Raw genomic sequence first — 17,446 nt, 5'->3', positions numbered from 1 at the left:
CCAAAAAGCAAAATATTGTCAGAATGGTGGCTGTGTTCATCAGGGATTACTTGGTAAACAGGGACATGTGAACAGGAATTATATCAAGTCCCTGTTAGGTTGCTGTACATTGCTTATTCACCATGAATTGTGTTTCTTATTTGTATACTTCAGTCTGAATGTAATTCAGCCTTACATTTTTCTTCTGTAGGTTTTGCAAATAAATCAGGTTGTTGTTGTTGTTAACATTGGTTTAATTCACCAGCAAAATGCTGCAATATGTCTTAGTTACTAACTTTGCAGAGAGAGTATTAAAGGTATTTTGAGAAGTAAAACAGGGTTTCTATTGGATTTCCATCCCCCTCCTTCCAAATCCAGGAATATATTTCAATTGACTTTTAAGCTTTGGAAAAAAATGGAGTTAACATAATATGGGCTGTAAACCTGCCATGGTTTTTAATCCTCATAACAGGCCAATAACAAAGCCCTGTGAGGAGAGACTGAAAGAACTGGGCATGTTTAGCCTGGAGAAGAGATTGAGGGGAGACATGATAGCACTGTTCAAATACTTGAAAGGTTGTCACACAGAGGAGGGCCAGGATCTCTTCTCGATCATCCCAGAGTGCAGGACACAGAATAATGGACTCAAGTTAAAGGAAGCCAGATTCCAGCTGGACATCAGGAAAAACGGCCTGGCTGTTAGAGCAGTACGACAATGGAACCAGTTACCTAGGGAGGTTGTGGACTCTCCCACACTAGAGACATTCAAGAGGCAGCTGGACAAGCATCTGTCGGGGATGCTTTAAGGTGGATTCCTGCACCGAGCAGGGGGGTGGACTCGATGGCCTTATAGGCCCCTTCCAACTCTACTATTCTATGATTCTAAGTATCTGAAAAACACTTTGGCTTGGAACTGTAAGTCAGTGAAGTGGCCCACTGCCTCCTATGAACTCTTGTCCAGTGAAGACATGAGGTTTCCGACATTTATTGTCCTAAACAGGCATTTGATACTCAAAAAGTTTGCATGTTTAAAAAAGAATTCCCTGGAGCAAATATTTGTTATACACATAATTATCTTAATTTTTGTTTCTTATACAGAGCATAGTGGGAAGCAAGCACACCTTCCCCTAGCACCTTAGCAAAAGGACACTAGTGTTATTTTTATTGTTGCTGAGTCAAAAGTCAAATTAAATAGGTAATGGTTGAAATTGCTGCCGATCACCTGCTACCTCTCTCTTCAAGCAATAGCAGGTGAGGTAACTTTTTTTCAGGCGAACGAGATTTGCTGGTTTGAAGACGGAACAAGAGTTATCGTAAACAACAGTTCTGCTGCAGCCAGAATCTGAACACGTATCAGCACTTGTGTGGTGAATAAACCGCCTTCCCTCCCTTTCTGCTTGCTCACTTCGCTGCGTGGAGTTCTCTCGATATGAAGTATTTTTCAGGCACCGGCAGCGCCCCTTGTAGTTTTGCTATGCAGAAATGCCACTGCGCCTGCGGTGGTGGCCGTTTTATTTGCAGGCTGAGGTGATCCGTTACTTCTTCTGTTGTGGTGGTGGTGGTGGTGTTTTCAGTCTTCTGCGGAACCGATTACTTATGTGATCTCTTTCCTCTCAAGCTGAGTACAGAGCGCAACCTCATCTATCTCCTTCTGACCTGGGACTTCAGGTCAAGAAAGGAAACTTGCTACTCCGCCACGCTGTTTGTGATCTCTTCAGGGTTTTTTCCACTTGCTAAGGGAAAAAAGCGGGAAAGATGGAAGGAATGAAACATTGTCTAGGGAGGGCGGGGAAGTATGTGTGTTTGTGGGAGGGGGGGTGTCCCACCGAACTGCCAATGTTGCAATAGGGCTTTGCAACACATGGGACTATTTTCAGGCTTTCATACGAGCATTCAGTTGAAGCAGGCATTCGGATAGTCACGGAAAGACCCCCGTTATCAGCGCCCAGCAGCAGCGTTGGCCTTTTGGCCGCGTGGGCTACGGGCGACGAAAGAGCCACGACGTTTCCCGTCAGCCACCTAACGTAGCCGTCCGTGCTCTTGCTAGAGGCGGGAGCCCAGCCCTCTCTTCCATCATTAGCCCAGGGCAGCCCAGATGGTTCCTACCACACAAGAGCAGCCCTTTAGCTCGCAGGATAGCGCCTAATTCTCCTCCTCCTCCTCCCCACATCCCGCTTTGACTTTCATCCCGCCTGAGTGAGAGGAGACTGTGGTGCCGTTCTGGGGCTTTTCCACTTGTCCTCTCCGCTTTTCTTCCTATTTGGTTGTGGCTCCTGTAGTCTGGAGCGTGGCCTTTTGCCTCACTCCAGAGGCAGCCTTGTATGCTTGGGGAGACGCTTGCCTCGAGCTGGGTGTGGCCTGGCCCTAGGGGCTCCCTCGGCGGCCGGGCAGCGCCAGCGCAGCAGCGGGTACCGGTGGCTGCTGTGCTGGGCATCGCCAGGTGCCGCTGCTGGCGCTGGCCTGGGGGGGCCGCTGTGCTGCATTGCAGGGCAAGCGCCTCCTCCTCCCTCTCCCGCCTCCTCCCTCTCCCTTCCCTCCCCCGGAGGGAGTGGGACTATCTGGGCCGGGCAGCAGAGCTGTCCCTGGGCAGGAATGCCCCTGCTTGCCCAGATAATGTTATTTATATCGCCGGCTGGTAGGGCGGCTCCGCTCAGCGCTCCCAGGACCACACCGGCCCCCTTGGGGCTCTGTCTCGCCGCTACCTTGCGCCCGGTGCTATTGCCGCTGCCCTAGACAGGTGAGTCAGTGAGCCCGACCAGAGACGAGCGCAGCTGGACACCTGAGGGATGGAGTCGTGAAGGTGGTGGGGCGGGGTGGAGGGCGGTCTTTTCCTAGGCTAGAGGTTGCGTTGTCGCAGGCATCCCTTTCCCCCCAGCAGGCTGGAGTAGCCTATTTATAGCAGCGTGCCCGCGTTGTGGGGAGAGACAGCGAGGGGCGCAATAAGAGGGGAGGGGGGTCTGGTTCTAATTGCCCCCTTCCAAGAAGCTGGCAACTAGGAGTCGGACTACGAGGGAAGAGTTAGATTCTCGATTGCCCCCTAGATCCGACCCAAGGTTGAGGGGAAAGACTCGGGGAAAAGCAAAGTTATGAGTTTGCCTGTGTGTGAATATGTCTCTTGCAACATCTTTAAACGGTCCGATTCCCATAAGCAGAACACCTGGAAGTGGATTTTCGAAAGGGAGCAAAAAGATCATTGCGGTGGGTAACGTTTCCCAAACTCCTGGGTATGTCTCCATAGTCCAGACAGTACCCTGATGGGCGCGAAGGTAGAGTTTGTGATCGATTGTGGGCTGCAAGGGAGCTTCGCTGTTTGTATTCCTGCTTTTCTTTTTAATTTGTTATCTTCTGGCGCCTTCAAGCTTAACAAATGTTTGTGCCACAATATTCTCTTGCTGTGGCTGCAACAGACTAAGACACTATACCTTCCTGTATTTGCCTCTTACATAGTTGTCCCCTGGAGCCTCATTAGCCTTGTGACTTGCTAATAGTGCCCTTTGTGCAGGTGTATAACCCACACATGGAAAGGAAGTGTAGGTGATGCAATCTCGTCTCCCATTACACATTTGTAATACTTGATTCATGATCTTCAGCAGTGGAACATCTCTTATTTCTTTGGGGAAATCCAGTAATTGTCAGCACCACATGGAGAAGATGTGTGGATAGTATGAGCTGATGTAATCAAGATGTTGTAGCTTCTTGTCATTCGATAGATGCAAAAAAGAGGTTTCTTCATCCATTCACTTGTATAAGAAGTGATATGTTACAGAAAACCAATTAAGATGAATCTGTTTTCAGTATTCCAGTGTTTCTTGTTTTTTGCATTGGGATTTTTACCTGAAAGTGGCAACCTAATATTTTGTTTATTGGATTTCTGAGCCAGTGTATTAGTTAGTCATCACAATAAGCATATGTAAACAAGCTGAAGTGGCAAGTTATCCCCACACACACCACTCTTGATCCGACACAATAGCAGGATGAGATTATTCTGTAAGCCACATTCTGTGAACATAATAGAGAACATAGCAAAGATGTTATATTTTATTGAACCTGCTATGGTTGAAAAGTTTTTGCCTTCTTGTATATAAATTTTACGTGCAGATTGTTTTATCAAAGTTTGAAGCCTAAAACCTCACCTTTACTTGTGATCTACATAGTTTATGAGATGTTAATAGTTTATGAGATCTTAATGTGCGATAGGGTTTAGTACCTCTATATGTAGAGATATATTGTTAATTCTGAAGGGTTCTGGTTTCTTTACAGCATCTCTGGTTTGCAGGACAGCAGAGCCTTTAAATTGACAAATAGTGGGCAAAGAGTATTTGACTTGTTTGGCCTGCAGGGGAATCTAGTGTTGGAACTTCTGTCTGTTCTTGTGTATTGGTGTGACAAATACTAATATAGATGATAAGATTGTAGCAATGTTGATGCTGAGCAGTTCTCAGCCTACAAATTGCAGTTTTCTACTTCCCATTTCATGACATAGTCATGCCCCTCCTTGGGATATCTTTTTGGGTTTTTTAAAGGATTTTTATAATGAAGTTGAAAGTATGGAATTTTGGCTGGGCCTAACAAAAGTATTTCCTGACTAGATTTCGGATTTTTTTCTCATGGACCAGCAGAGTCCCCCCTTTTCTTCTTCTTTTTGTGATTAGACAACTATTAAGAACTGTTGATATAACTAATATATTCAGTAACCTTGAATATGAGATAACCTAGGCACAGTATGATACAGTTTGTGGATGTTTCAAGAATTTCACTGTTACAGTTTAATCATGTTTACTTGGAAGTAATTCCCACTGAGCTAATAAGTAAGTTTAGGATTGTTGCCTTGGATTATGTTTGTAAAAGAGAAATCATTAGTGACAAATGGTGGGATTTGCTCCAATGTAAATGTGATTTGGGTAAAGAATACACATACACAAATTAATGCATTATGTTAATTGAGTTTAGGTTGATTATGTTTTTGTGGTGTGTGGGTTAACACAAATGGAGAGATGGAAGAAGTCTGTCTCTTACTGCCTGTTAGCATTAGCTCTCCTTTTTTATGACACTGTTTTATATAAATATCCCTGTCCAGCACAGGAATCATCTTCATCAAGAATTTTTCTTTGAGAAGTTATAAAATCTCTGTTCTGGAATTTAGTCAAATTAGACTAAGGGAGATGGTATGAAGGTTTCTCACACAGTCTTTTAAAACATATTTCTCCTGAAAATGTATTGTTGGAAAAAGTAGGTCCAGCAGTAAGGCTGTTGCTAAATCCCCAGCTGTATCAGTTAGGAAAAAGAAAAGGCTTAAGTGATGTTCAGTGCCTAATTTATGTATAATCTATGCTATCATGGGAAAGACAACTGTCAACGTTTAATAATATAAAAAATGATAGGATACTTTGCTATCTGTGAATTATGCTCATTATTCTTCAACGTGTCAGAATGTGTCAGAAGGCAGCAGTACATAGACGAAAGATACGGTATTTTTATGTGTGAAGTCTTTCCTTTGTTAGCCTAAATATTCTTTAGCTCCAACTATAGTTAGCGGTGGAGTCTCTGTGGGGTGTGCTATTATTAGATTCTTTTTTCCTTTCTAGTACCAACCAATTGTGTATGACTTGCCTAAAAAATCCTATTCTTAGTTCTTATGTCTTGTTCATTGTTGCGGTGTATCTGCAGCCTCCCTACAACCCATTCATGATGCCCAGATCAACCTTCTTTGCCAGGCCATCTTGTGCTCTTTCCACAGTAAGCACCAAGTCCCATCATAGCCCATCTGTTTTGACACAACCTAATCCAGCTACTGGATTGTGTGTATTTTATTTATTTATATATTCTGCTCATAAATTTGTTATCTATAAAATAATCCAGTGTATTAAGTTGTCCCATAGCTACCCTGTGTCACACAGGATGCTGTGTTAACACTCCCTCAAACCCTGGCAAACTGCAGGCACATCAGGAGCTGAGCAACCTCATAGCCTTTCTTCTTCCAGTTGTACTGATGTGACTGGGAGGGAGGACTGCTGAGGTTCTGCAGAATTTAGTTCCTGTCTGGAATTGTGACTTGGTCTTAATTGATTGTAACAGGACTAAGGTCCATTTTATATGTACTATTTCTCCATTAAGGGAAATATATATATATATTTAACGCACCCTTAAATAAGAAAGTATTATGTGATCTGTGATCTGATATTTATTAACTGGAGGTGTCAGGGGTTGAATCCTGGGACCTTACACACACACAAAATGTGCTCTGACCTCTGAGCTACATTTCCTCCCCTCCAAGGAGTTCAGTGCAGACTAAAACCATATTGATTAGACCCCAACTCTATAGTTAGTCAATAGGATTTTTAATGCAAAGGTTGTATTTTTTGTTCTGTTTTTTACTGAACACTGTGTCTCTGGTATGGTCTGCCTGCAGTCTCATACTTTAGCCTTGAGTCTCACACAACCATCCATCAAGAATGAAACAAAGCAGGGTTTGTGTTGGCATGCAACATAACTCAGTATATTTCATATATGTGATTGCATCTGTTTCACTTTGTAACCTTGGAGAATATTTTCTGAACCAGGACACAGAAAGATATGCATTTGACTTTCCTTTTATTTATTTTTATGACTAAGTTTGTATTTTATTACTGATCATTTCTTGGTATTATATAGATTTCAATGAATAAATTATTTTACTGAACTATTCTGAATACTGTTTTTCATATTTGGCTTGGAATATAAGTTTTACAGTGAAATTAGAGTTGCGGAAAATATGAACTCCAGATAAAGACCCACACATGGAAATAGCTTAGGCTCCACAGGTTATTGTTTTCTTCTGTCTCCCTCTTTTAGAGCTGGGCTTTAAAACTGGGCCCAAACACTTATTTCCAATACTGATCCTGTGCTGGAGCTTCCTGTGTAATGTTGTAGAGTTCTCACAGATTTTACAGTGTGACCTGCATTTTACTGAAATTGAAATCCATGCCAGTTGTAAAAACAAAAAAACCCTTTCCTTTTGTTTTCAAAGAAGAATTGTATAAAAGAATTGTAAACGTATATAGTTGCCGTGTTTTAAAATTCAAATTTTAGTGTTTTGATATATACTGAACATTTAAATAGGAGGCTGAAACCAGCATAAAATACACATTATGACAAAGCAAGAAACCATTGATTAACCATTGATTATTAGCTCACTGCTGTCTCAGTTCAATTAAAGTTGCCCAGTTTGATGCTGGCCAGTATACTCATTGTCTTAAGTGCTGTGTCTTTTTCTTATTGGGGAATCCATACTTCCCTCTCCCCTTCCTTCAGATGTTTTCGAGGCAGGAGTGCTCTGTCCTTCATGGAATCTGGAAATGCTTCTATGCTGGGGAACAAAGTAAACGTAATGTGAGAGTTTTGTGATTGGAACTCTGAACTTTTTTTTCTGTATTACAAAGCAACTGAGGCAGTGGGGTAAGGGAGATTTGGATTGGAGCTGTGATGTGAGGAAGGAGGACCTAACTTTGTGTCCTGTCCTGCAACCACAATTCAAATCACCCCCTGAAACTGCTAGTAGGCAAAGTGTGTCTGATAAGTTTTCTCCTCCATGGCTAATAGCAACTTTGGGAAAGGATTTAATTTGGGAGAACAGGTTCAACGGATTAGATCTCCTTTCCCCTATGCCACAGTCACAATCCAAATAATCTCCCCACCCCTGCAACTGTTAAATAAACAACAGCAACCATGAACAATTTCAGCCACAGAACTCACATGTAACAACACACAGGGTGCTTCCAGATGAGAATTTTATTGAGGTATCAACCCACCTCTTTCATGCACTCTTATAGGAAGGCTCATATGGTGTTGTATTCCACTTGTAACTGTCCTGTGTTTTCCATCTTTTTTCTTTTTACAAAATTAAATAAATAAGAAAGAAAGATTATTATTTATATACATTGCATATGTAGTATGAAGACATCAATACGAAAGATAATATAGACCAAATTATGTACAACTAACAATTTTTTAACAAAATAAAGTATATAGATGAATAAATATACACATAAATATCTATCACTGCCATAAATTAAGTAGCAAAGTACAAATAATCATAGTGCTTATAACAAAATAATTATAGTTATGAATATAAAAATTGTATCTTAATTTTATAAAAGAAAGAAAAGGAGACCAACTAATATTAACTTTTAAAAAAATGTTCGCTGTCTTTTTTAGCAAAAGTAAAGGGATGTATTTTAATAATAAAAACCAACCTGACTCAGATTTGGACCTACTTCTTCAGGGTAATCTAAAAAACAATATATATAATATTTATACAGCGACATAATCACCATAACTTTTTAGAATTGTATGTGTGGGTGCACACTGCTGAGATTTGTGTGATATACAGTGGTGATCATGTGACTGTATAAATGTTATATATATCTTGTTTTTTAGATCACCCTGAGGAAGGACCTAAGGGTCCAAAACGCATTGGGTGTGGTTTTTCTTATTAAAATACATCCTTTGTTTCTACCCCTTTGCCTTTGGCTTTTTTGGTATCTCTTGTGGGGTTTCCTTTTTTGTCTTTTTTTATCAACACAGAAAATCTGTAAAGGGGGTGGGGAGAGATGGGATTGCTGCACAATGTCTTTTGATTTGGTAGCTGCTAACTTTCAAGCCAAGTTATTGTATTGTAAATTGCCAAATACTTTACAACACTTCCACTCACTGTTTTGCACTCCCAGACAGCAGTAAAAGCAGGTGGTAGGATGGTATATATGGATATGCAGCTGTATTTGGCTGAGTGGGTCATAAGCTGTGCAGACCTTCAGTTTATATGTGAGAAAAAGAAACTGATTTGTTAGAAAAGTAGTTTCTGAGTAATTTGCATGTAAGAAATTCAAGGGCTTTCATATTTAGTCAGTCTAGATGAACATAAATTATCAGCTGGAATGCTTATCTAGAAGGATCATGCATTGCATTCAGAAATATTCCTGAAGTGTTAGCCATGTAATTATAATCTTTGTAGTCACTAATATTTTATAGCAATTCCTGAGCACCATTTCTTCTTCTAGGCTATTGCTCTGATCAAGAATCCATTTCCTCTATGAATATATATATTACATACAACTGGGTGGCATGCTCACCTAGGCCAGATCTACACCTTGTGTCAAATTATTACAAATGTGGAATAAAAATCAGGATATAACACTATGAAAGTGGTATATGGAATGTGGATTGTGCCCCAACAGCTATCACTGCACTTCAATACAGCTGTAAAGGAGTCAAGTAGATCTAGCCTGAGCTTCAACAGGAACCAGTTGCCTACCATGTGGGATCAAAAAACATGAACAACATTGCAAAATCCTGAGGTGTGCCTCTTAAACACCTCATTATTTTAGTCTTTTCCCCTCCCCACAAAGTGTGCAGCTCCCCCACCCAATCCTGTAGTGTGCCATGTATACAGTTAAATTAGCAAAGGATGAATAATAAATCCAGGCACTAAAGCTTGTGGGCTCCAGATATAATAAATGAGCCATCTGATCTCTGAAATTGCCCTGTGTAAATTTGCCCTTCTGTTGTGCCAAACTGCTAGTTTTTGAACTTCTTAATTCTTCAAGTTGTCAGTATGAACAAGTGCTCACTTATGTGCAAAAGTGGCTAAGAAATAATATAAGAGGTTTCTGGTCTTGATCGGAAGGCTTCGGATTATAGAGAGGCCACCCTCTCACCTCTGGCTTTCTGAGCTTGATGGCTGTCACTCTCCTCTTATATTTAAAATGAATTTAGCCCCATCCACTTGCTCTTGATATGGCTTCCCCTGCAATGTCTAAAAGCATGTCAGTATTTAGTTCTTCCCTTAAAGTCATCTACGGTATTCATTTTTACCAAGAAAAAGTAAGTAGCTTCTTTCCATCATAGTTTTCTTTAATGGAATTATATAAATACATGTCTGTTCCTTAACATTTTTGGAACTGGACAAGCTAAGGTATTTACGTCTCCTATTGGCAGTTATTAACTCCTATTAACCACTGTAGCTCCTTTTTTGAACTTCCTCCAATTTTACAGATTTGATAAAATGTGGAACAGCACTCCATACTAGCTATCTCACCAATGCTGTAAACATTAAACATGTTTATGTTCTAATTATTCCATGTTAATATAACCAGAGGCCACATTAGTTTCTTTGGCTACACCATTGCATTGGAAACTCACATTCAATTGTTTGTCAACTCTAAAACCAGTTGAAGAATTACTTCTAGGCTACCAATGACTACTAGCCCTGATGGTTGTGTGCTATCTCCAGTATTCGAGGCAGTAAGCCTGTGTATACCAGTTGCTGGGGAACATGGGTGGGAGGGTGCTGTTGCACCATGTCCTGCTTTGTTGGTCCCTGGCTGACTGCTGGATGGACCCTTGGTCTGATCCAGCATGGCATTTCTTATGTTCTGTAACACAACTATGTAGTTCTGTCAAGCTTTTTCTCATAATTGTCTGAACTGTTTTGCCTTTTAAAATTGCAGCCTTTATGGTTGAGGGTTAATGTGTAAATGTTTCGGCAGTGTTTACAAAAGTTCCTAGGGTTCACAAAATAGACTGCTACTCCTTCACATGGGGTCAAATTTTCCTAGTCACAATTCAACTTGCCTTAGCTACCTGTTCTCATACCAGACATAAGCTTGAATCAAAAGTAGCCTTTCTGGTAGCAGAAGCACTAATTCCTAGCTGGAAGAAGATCAATGCATAAGAACAGTGACCTCAAATCTGGAGAAGTTATTCCATTTCTTGGAGCTCTTGCATCAGATTTACACAAGCTCTTTCCCAAGATATTTTAATGGCTCACTAGTTTTTATACTTTTCTGTCAGTATGTTTCTCATGCTGCATCACACACCCCAATGCATTGTGGCACTGCGAGAAGTCTTCTGCTAGTGCTTGTACAAGGGTTCGCAGAACAGCAATAGTGCTTTTTCTCCTTCCACTCATGGTTCTTTGGATCCAAGCTATTTCAGGGAGTGAGGGCAGAATGAGCAAATTCTGCAGACAGTCAAACATCATTTTCAAAATAAAATATGCACCAGATCTGTGCAACTTAATTGTTGCATAAATAGTATTTGTATTTTTCTTTAGCATTCTTTACGGATACAGAGAGAGGGGGTGTGTGAATGGACAAGCATTAAGAATCTTCAGACTGCTATGTTTAACATTTGCTAACTTCAAGTACTCAGAACTTCTTTGGATTTCACATGGAGGTTGGCTTAAAATCATAAGCTTTCATAAAAAGTATTATCTGAAATCTGACCATATTCAAAATTCTTCTCTGATCCTGCAAGAACTGAATGTTTATTTTTCTTTACTGTCGTGGTTGTCTCTTCAGAATTGTTGGGCAATGTGGCCCATTCATTAGCATGCCATTTGGCTTTTAATTAGGGATCCTGCTTTGAGATCCTGGTGTTATTGACCGATCTTTGGGAGGTCTTAACCTTGAAATCTCTTCTTTTATTGTAAGCCTAATATTAAGCTTATAAAGCCAACCAGTTAGATAATATCTAAAACAAGGGTGGGGACCTGTGGTCCTCTAGATGTTGTTAAACTCCAGCTCCCATCATCCCTGACCATTGGCCATGCTTTCTGGGGCTGATGGGAATTGGAGTTCAACAACATTTGGAGGGCAGCAAGTCTAAAGTAATATATGCAACTTTAAATCTGAGTACCAAAAATGAGATGATATATATAAAAAAAGCCCTATATCACTTCAGGAAATATTCAGATTCTCTCTTCCAGGAGAAGGTAATTCTGTATTTGTAATATAAAACAAGAAAGATGGTAGCACTGAAATTTTAGAGAGTGTTGCGTATAGAAGGAAACATTTCCAAGGCATTTTCTGTGTGCGTGATGCTGTTTATTTTATGTAACTGTCATCTATTTTTAGTGTAAGATGTATGTAGAGCATCCGTGTGTGTTCCGTGCTGTTACAGATTAATTGACACAGAACACTCCAGCCTGTATGCCTTTTTGGAATGTACTGAATGTAGGTTAGAATTTCAATATCCGCTTTGCAGTTGGTTTGCTCCTGAGAGACTGTTCTTTGTATTAACTGTTCTTAGCCCAATGCTTGCTTTGCCCTCTTCTACCACAGTTCAACAGGCACTATCTGTTAAATTAGTACTCAATGGTTTTACTCTGCAGTAGTGCAGTGTTGCTGCCATGATAGATGAGTTAATATAGCCAGAAAATAATAATCCATTTTTAATAAAGCAGGGGGGACCTTTAGTAGTCCAGAACCATTTAGAGACTACTTTTGCTTCCTCTAACCCTTTTCTTTATGGATTAATTGCCTTAGCTATATTCCCACTTGTTATGTCTGCCCAAGTACTCTGTCTGTTAATTAGTTTGTATGTTTCATTTGTAACCTGCCCTTTCTCCAAAGAGCTCTAAGTGGCATTTTTAAATCTTTGAAGTGCCCACTGATTAGGCTGAGAGATAAAGCGACTTGCCCAAGGCCACCCAGTGAGCTTCATGGCTGAGCGGAGCATAGAAGAATACTCTATCCACTTGGCTGCATTGCCTCTCTTGTAAAAGGAGAGGGAGATCACAGCCTGTACTCCAGAGGGGATGATGGTCTAATAGTGCCTTTAAATTGATGTAGCAAATGCAGCATGTAGCTGTGATATGAGACCATACTCAAATGCATAAAGGAGAGAGGGTTGTCCTGAACAGCAAGACAACACTTATAGCCCAGTAGCTGTCAAAAATAAAGACACAAGCTCTGTGGGACAATACAGCCTTAAAGGCTGATAAACCCTTAATTAATTCCCAGCTTTGTTTTGTTCAATAAAACTTTAATGCCAACTGGGAACCAAATGTGCCCCTTAGGGTGCAAGTGCCAGAAGTATGGCCTATGTTTCAGTGTACATAGACAAATGCAGTCAGAGTGAGATAGATAGATAGATAGATAGATAGATAGATAGATAGATAGATAGATCAGATGAAGCCCAGAAGATATAATTTGCAAATTATAACATTAATTCACATCCTATATGTATCTACTCAGAAGTAAGTTCCTTTTGCTCAATGCAACTTGTACTCCAACACATCATTAAGGCACCATGTTGTGGACAGCTGGTGTATAGAACTTCAGCCTTAGTTAATTATTTTTTAAGAAATACTACCCATAAGTGTTTCTCAATCTTCTTACCTAAAAGCTGAGCGTTCTTGTTATAAATCCAAAAGGCTTCCTAGTCTTGCACCTGGTGTGATTGGTTTTAGATAGCTATTCTCTTTTATTTGTGCTAGGAAAATGCATAAATAGGAGGTATAGCATCGATGGACAATTATAGGGCTGCAGTGAAAATTTGGGAAAGGGTTGCATTTTACAGCTGAACTGAATCACAGCCACAGTGAGCTCAAAAGATGCTTGAAATTCAACTTTTTGTCTTTTAATGAGTCAGTTTATTTGATAGTTTATACTATAAAATAAAGTCATTATGCACAGGGCTATAGGAGGTTGTATCTTCTATCTGAAGCTATATGATGTTGCCATTTTTATTTCTTTATTGCTCCTTAAGAAATATATTTTCTAGAGGTTTCAGCTCAAAGTTTAAAGTGGCAATACTAACATTTAACCAGGTTGCCAGTCTCAACAAGAAAAAGCAAAGCTTCAATGTCTCTTGAAAGAGACAGGTTCATAAATGGCATCCATGTAATAGAAAAAGGATGAAGCATATTTCAAGGCACAGTCCTGTAAATGTTTTACGACTTTTTCTCTGGGAAATAGCCGTTTTTTTCTGTCTAAACATGCATAGGATTGTGCCCTAAGCCAATGTTGAAAACCCATTTTGTATCATTATAACCATTCTTATTAGTTGCATAGACAGCCCATAACAGCACATAATGCCAATTCATTGGCGTGGCATCATTATCACATCCAGGCAATTGGTGTGCTGGGAAAGTGCAGTGGATAGATTCTAACCAAGGTCCAATCAACACAGGTGATTTAGTGCAGAGCGAGAACATACCAGGGTCATTTGTGACACATGACTTTGTCACCACTCTGCAGCAATCCCGTAGTTTTCCCATGAAAATTGTGCACTTTCGGAAAGTCGTTTTACTACGTGTGTTTTTCCTCACCATTGGCAGTAGCATGCTTTTGGACACATGCTTAGGCTTCTTTTCCCACCAGTTAGCACTCATTTGCAGTAGTGCTATTTCACAGTAGCACAGTTTCCCCCTTTTACCATTTCACAGTTCTGTGCTTTTGAAATAGGAGACTTGGCACTATCTTCTGCTGCTCCCCCTTCCTTCTCTGGTCTTTAGTTTTACATTGTGCTATATCACAGTAGTGCTAATGTAAAATATCACTGTTTCACTCTCTCAGCAATTCACTGTTGTGTACTTAGATATAGGGCACTTCTCCTCTGTTTATTTTCACTTTGCACTATATTGCAATAGTGCAATCTCGCCATACCACTGTTTCACCCTTTCACCACTTCACAGTTTTGTGCTTTTGAAATAGGGGACTTCCCTGAGTAGGGAAGCATGGAGATGGATGGGGAGCAAGCCGCTCTCATTCGCTAAGCAGCACTTACATGGTTGATGATAAGTTCTACTCACTGAACTCTGCTCACCCAACCCTGAAGTATGGCAGCTTCAACTGCTGTTTGATCTGTGAAAGCGGGTTATTAGGTAGTGTATACTCTGCTTTTCTTGCTTCATGGGCCACTGACAGACCAAAGCGATTTCATGAAACTCTGGATATAAACAGAAAGTGATTTTCATACTATTTCCATGTAAATTGGGTCCAAGTCTATTAAGTACCCAATGTCCTTCACATGTTATACTTTTAACAAATCCATGTTATAGACTTATGTTAGGGAGCCACTCATTAAAGCAGCCTTCCCCATCCTGGTACCTTCTAGATGTTTTGTACTTCAACTCCCAGCATTCCTTATCATTGATCGTGTTGGTTGGAGCTGATGGGAGTTGAAGTTCAAAACATCTGGAAGGCACCAGGTTGGGGAAGGGTGCACTAGAGCCTTATGTGAAATGTACATACACCTGTTTTTAAGCTCATGTACACTGCAGAAAAACATGCCAATGACAGAGGGGGCAGAGGCAGAATCATTCTCCCTTGTTCCTTTCTTTAATGCAACTATTGAAAAGAGTCATTTATAATGCTAAATCTGTCTCCTTGATTGCTGAAGTCTTTGTTTGGTCACCTTGAAAACACAACAAATTGACTTTAAATCTAGGGGTTAATGCCTAATATTTCTACAGCCCTAATAATTTCAGTGGTCTGAATGGGACTCCTGCATTGTATAATTACTGCTTCCTCAGACATTTTCCGAGGTTAATCCACGAAATTTTGAATGATCTGATATCACCTGTGGTCAACCATCTGGCATAGGTGAGCAACAAGAAGGAAGGAATTTGTTTTCATACTCATTGGGGCTGTTTGGGGGTTGCCATGTCATGCAAACAACCCTCATATAACCCATGGCCTTGCTTAATCCTTGCATAACCCACACTTGCCAGGTTCGCACAACGCGGAAAAACCCATGTTGGGGGTCCATACATAATTTGGTCCTCATGGGCACCATTGTCATGAGTTAAATAACCCATCATGAGCTGTGGTGTATTGTCCAGACCAATCGTTGTCTCTCCTGGGGCTGCTATGGGAGTTTGTGATTAGATTTTGGGGAGAGATAAAAAGCCTGTTTTAACTCAAGAATTCAGTGTGAGAAAAATCACAAAGACAAAAAATCATCTTTCCATCTTTTGTCTGAGAATAAAAACAACAACATCCTGTTCTGTGTACCACATCCCCTCCACTTGAATATAAGAGACATGTTTCTTAATTTCAACCAGGTATCTTCAGTTAAATGTCTCTAAAAAACTGATCTCTCCATTTTTGAGCCTGTTCAATTTGTGATATATAGTGAAAGACAAAATATTTTGTTTCAATCTGTCCTCAGGTTTTGGTGTATCCTACTCAGGTTATGTTTTTTAAAGAATTTTGAGTCTGGCATAGTCATTTGAATCTAGGATCAGTTAGGGACTGTTTCTCCTTTGCATTCCTCCTGTAGATCTAACATTATAATCTTTAAAATGTGAAAAAGGAACGTCCTCCACAGTGCGTGCGCCATCATTAACTTTGTGGCTGGTTATTCAAAGACACAGCTGTCTTATATAGGACCATTAGTTATGCACGAGGAGTTGGCATTTCTCAAGGACAAGAATGCCTGGATTAAACATGCTATGAAGCCAAATGGTAAAAATCTACACTCTGGCATGTGTCAATTTTTAGCATAGATTCAAGTCCATCGGCTGCATTCTAACAATGGAGGGGGGTGTAAATTTCAGATACATCATATCAGCATGCCTGACACCCTCAATCAATAAAGGGATTGTACCAGTTACCATATTAATTACTGCTAGTGCAAATGTCCTAGTAGAATTGGGTGCACAGCAGTAATCAACATGGTGAGAGTAGTGTTTTTATATGCTCTCTGTCTTGGTATTGCCTAAAGTACTAATTAGGAAGGAAAGCATTATCCAGAGGTAATATTGAGAATATTGGCAATTATTGGGTACGTTTATTAATTCTAAGGCTACCTCCAAATCCATATCTATGATATATAGGAATATATCTTAATTAATCTTGGCAAAACTGACATATACACCTTAACATGCATTTGTTGTTGTTTATTCGTTCAGTTGCTTCCGACTCTTTGTGACTTCATGGACCAGCCCATGCCAGAGCTTTCTGTCGGCCGTCACCACCCCTACCTCCCCCAAGGTCGAGTCCATCACCTCCAGAATATCATCCATTTTTCTTGCCCTTGGTCGGCCCCTCTTCCTTTTGCCTTCCACTTTCCCTAGCATTACCTTCTTCTCCAGGGTATCCTGTCTTCTCATTTTGTGGCCAAAGTACTCCAGTTTTGCCTTTAATATCATTCCCTCAAGTGAGCACTCTCAGAATTTTCCTCCAACACCACAGTTCAAAAGCATCTATCGTCCTTCGCTCAGCCTTCCTTATGGTCCAGCTCTTGCAGCCATAGGTTACTATGGGGAATACTATTGCTTTAACTATGTGGACCTTTGTTGTTGTTGTTGTTATTATTATTATTATTATTATTATTATTATTATTATTATTAATATAGCACCATCCGTGTACATGGTGCTGTACAGAGTAAAACAGTAAATAGCAAGACCCTGCCGCATAGGCTTACATTCTAATAAAATCATAATAAAACAATAAGGAGGGGAAGAGAATGCAAACAGGCACAGGGTAGGGTAAACAGGCACTGGGTAGGGTAAAACTAACAGTATAAAGTCAGAACAAAATCAAGTTTTGTCAGTGTGATGTTTCTGCTCTTAACTATTTTATCAAGATTTGTCATTGCTCTCCTCCCAAGAAGTAAAGCCTTAGATAGAGTTTACAACTGCTTTGAGCTGCATTCCCAAGCAACCTGACTCCAAGAAAATTTGGTCCCAGCACACTCTAT

General features: G+C 40.3%; 1 protein-coding gene across 3 annotated transcripts in view; it reads left to right on the top strand.

The window, feature by feature from the left end:
• The first annotated feature begins 2,536 nt into the window (after nucleotides 1-2,536).
• The window catches only part of SPTB (spectrin beta, erythrocytic), a 115,213-nt gene continuing 100,303 nt past the window's right edge, over nucleotides 2,537-17,446 (top strand). The window contains exon 1 of one of the 3 annotated variants that reach the window (XM_063116819.1): nucleotides 2,537-2,716. The gene's annotated coding sequence lies outside the window, so the exon portion shown is untranslated. Of the gene's footprint in view, nucleotides 2,717-3,045; nucleotides 3,178-5,656; nucleotides 5,716-17,446 lie in introns of those variants that run through there. The other 2 variants (XM_063116821.1, XM_063116820.1) reach the window with 2 other exon arrangements.

Source organism: Elgaria multicarinata, chromosome 2, assembly GCF_023053635.1.
Source record: "Elgaria multicarinata webbii isolate HBS135686 ecotype San Diego chromosome 2, rElgMul1.1.pri, whole genome shotgun sequence".
In the NCBI taxonomy this organism is placed as follows: Eukaryota; Metazoa; Chordata; class Lepidosauria; order Squamata; family Anguidae; genus Elgaria; species Elgaria multicarinata.
Note: the sequence above shows the minus strand (reverse complement) of the source record. Positions and strands in the feature narration are given on the sequence as shown.